At 43.6% G+C, this 3,298-nt stretch overlaps 1 protein-coding gene across 1 annotated transcript in view; it reads right to left on the reverse strand.

The window, feature by feature from the left end:
- MLPH (melanophilin) overlaps window positions 1–3,298 on the reverse strand; it is a 25,791-nt gene that overhangs the window by 9,682 nt on the left and 12,811 nt on the right. The window lies entirely within an intron of this gene.

Raw genomic sequence — 3,298 nt, forward strand, 5'->3', positions numbered from 1 at the left:
TTGTTGAGCTCATGAATCTAAAGGAAAGGAGAGAGAGAAGGAGAGAAAAGGAGTAGAGAACAGACCAGCCACCACTGCCAGGACAGTGAGAAAACAGTGCAACCAGCAGAAGAAAGCAAGCAGCAAGACCCTGCCACCGTGGGCAGAGTTAAAAGATATCAAAAAATAATGTCTTGAAAATAATGTCTTAGCAAATGTCAATAAGTTCCAGGAGGTGCAGGGCAACATCTCCTCAAATCTGGAAACCTCAAAGCAGATCACAATTCCCACCAAAGCATCAGTAGCTTTGATAAAACCCCATTACCAACAAAAACATCAGGCTGTAAATAGAGACATCTATCTTGCCATCATTCCCATGCTGCCCCAAATTAAGTCAACATCAGTTTTCACTTCTTCCTAACATATTTTTAAAGCTGTTACTACCCCATCACACCTCTGCCAACATAGTGCTGGAAAGGAAGAGGGCAAGAATTTCCCATGGAAAATTCCAGGAAGAAAAACTAAACCTGAAAGTTTTCACCATCACGCTGAATTTTTCTGACTTCTCCATGTATTGTTTTACCCAGATGCTTGCCTGTCTCTTCTCCCTCACTTTTCTGACTTAAAAAAATAAGGGCATGGAGAAAAGAGCAGAGAAGAGAAAGACAGACAAAATCCTGAAAATCAGAGCGAAGTTACTTTCCATGCTCAAGAACAAAGACAAATCTTTGTGGTAATAGTGGATTTCAATTAGATACTAGGAAGAAATTCTTCCCCGTGAAGGTGATGAAGAACTGGAATAGGTTGCCCAGAGAAGTTGTGGCTGCCCCATCCCTGGAAGTGTTCAAGGCCAGGCTGGATGGGACTTGGAGCAACTTGGTCTAGTGGAAGGGAGGTGGGAATGAGACAGGTCCATAAGATCCATTCAAACCCAAACCACTGTACAAACTATGACCACTGAAAACATAAAGGAAGCTTTTATTTTTCTCTTTAGAAATTGAAGTCTCGCTTTTTTCTAAGTCTCTCTCCTTTGATCCAAACAAATAAAACACAAATGAGGAGAAACATTGCTCATTTTATGACACTAGCAGTGCATCACTCTTGCTCTGAGTGGCTGCTGCCCATTCAAAGGGGAATGAGCAGCAAATGCAGTAAGTAAATGCAGTAACAAGAGATGTGAGGGTTTGGCTTTGTTTTTATAACATTTCCATTCTTTAACTTAGTTTCTATGCTTGCTAGTGTTTAATTAATTAGATCTTCACAATAGCTTGGAGTGATTGCAACTGCTTAAGGGAAGATGAATACAAAAATCTGACACTGTGGAGAGCAGAGCACTCTCATTACCACGCCAAACTGAAAGCATCTTCAAGCAGCATTAAGCTCACAGGCAGGAAGCAATCCAACCCATCCCTAAGTGGTTTTCAGCATTGTTTAAGGCCTGACTCTTGCATCAGTCCCAGTGACAATGAGAAGCCTGTGATGGTTCATCAACTTCAGAGACAGTGACGAATTGAGCACCAGCACTAACCTGTCACCATAAGACAGAGGTTGGGAGAGATCAGAGCATAATGCACAGTGTGCCATTGATGCTGACGGATATCTACAAGGATAGGAGCGGAAGAGCTTGCCTTCATTCTCCTTCCTGAGCAATCAATGCTTGCTTTAATGCAGAGTGGGCATCCCATTAGGGCACATCCCATCAGAGGCTGGTTCATCATACACCGCTCTCTGTGTCACAAAGGCTGACAAACTGTGCTCTGTACTAAAACATTCAATGTAACAAACTTAAACCACAGTCCATAAGGTGGACATCAGTTAGGGGAAACTATGCCTTGCTGCTGGGTAAGGAGGACAGGTTAGTCTAGCAGAGGTGTTGCCTCCTGTCTTTCAAACACTCAAGACCTCTAACAGAAGCTTTACTTCAAGAAGAGGAGCCAGACAGTATCAAAGCTTTGGGAATCCAGAACCACTGAGCTCTCTTGAGGTACCGAGCAGGATGGTTTTTGGGGAGAAACTTGGTAAACGGGAGCTATTGCTTGTGAATTGGTCCTGTTCCTACCTGACTTCTAAAGACCTAAATGTAAAGACCTGCAGAGTTCCCAATTAATGGCTTCTTTTCATGTCTCATCAAGTTTAAGAGATTTTTAAAATAGTTTGGATTTTTTTAAAGGTTTTATTCTAGCTCCTGGAGTCACAGAACTAGGGAATAGCCTCTGATTTTGTTACTGGAGAAGTTAAGCTTCTTGAGTTTGGGACTGAACTGTGTATCCTCTCCAGAATTGAAGCAAAACTGATTTTCAGATGAACTATATTTTTACAAACTTGCCCCTTAAGGTAGTTTTAGGAAAAGAGAGTTTCCATCTGTGAGGTCAAAGAGGTGAGCTCTCCACCCCTTGAAACCTTCAGGTGCCAACAAGATGTCTGTCAGGAAAACACTGAATTTGAAGACAGCCTCTGGGATCCAATACAGGGTTAACAAACATGATTCTGAACCCTACAGCCCCCATACCAACATCCCAAATCACCAAAGGGCATAGCCTCTGAGAAGTGCAGCTCCAGCTGTATTCATCCATCCTTGTTGTCTCCTGGGATGTCTCTACATGACATACCCTGGAAGTGCCTGTAAACAGCTCCAGAGCCACTGCTTCACTGTTCCAAACTCAGGACAAGGGGATGGACATCTTTTCTGAACCTCTTCCAAGCTCTGCCAATACAATAGAACAGGCTAGCACTGAAATCTGTGTGTTCTTGCCTTCTCTCATTTTTGGGCTTGTTTCTGGCCTCTCCTTGGCCAACAGCAACCTGTGTACATTGTTCTGAAGTTAATGGTCCAGCACAGAGCTGGGTCTTTTCCAGCTGGGTGAGGAGCAGGCTGGGTGGGAGGATGGTTGCTAGCTTTAAACACATCAGCAGCACAAAGGGCAGGGAGGATGAGGAGCTATTCAAGCTAATAAACAACAGTGGTGTAAGAGTGAAAGGGGTTAAATTGGGAGTGAGAAGATGTCTCATAACCATTAGGGTGACAAGGCTCCACACCAGCCATCGTACTGGTGTGATGGAGCAAAGAACAAAGCACACCAAACTGCCCTGAAGTGAGAGCTTGCCCAGCTGATAGAGGAAGTAATCTGAAGCGTTGGTAGGAATTTGGCCCCATTTCCCCACTGCAAAGCATGGTACACATTTCATGCCTAATGTACCGTGGCCTCATTAAGGACACCCAGTCCAGGGTTTTCCCATTTACTGCTGACTGAAAAATGAATGGTATTTACTAATTAAAACCTGTGCCCAGAGAAGTAAAAGGCAAAGAAAAGCTTTCCCT

This window comes from Acanthisitta chloris, unplaced genomic scaffold, assembly GCF_000695815.1.
Source record: "Acanthisitta chloris isolate BGI_N310 unplaced genomic scaffold, ASM69581v1 scaffold1305, whole genome shotgun sequence".
In the NCBI taxonomy this organism is placed as follows: domain Eukaryota; kingdom Metazoa; phylum Chordata; class Aves; order Passeriformes; family Acanthisittidae; genus Acanthisitta; species Acanthisitta chloris.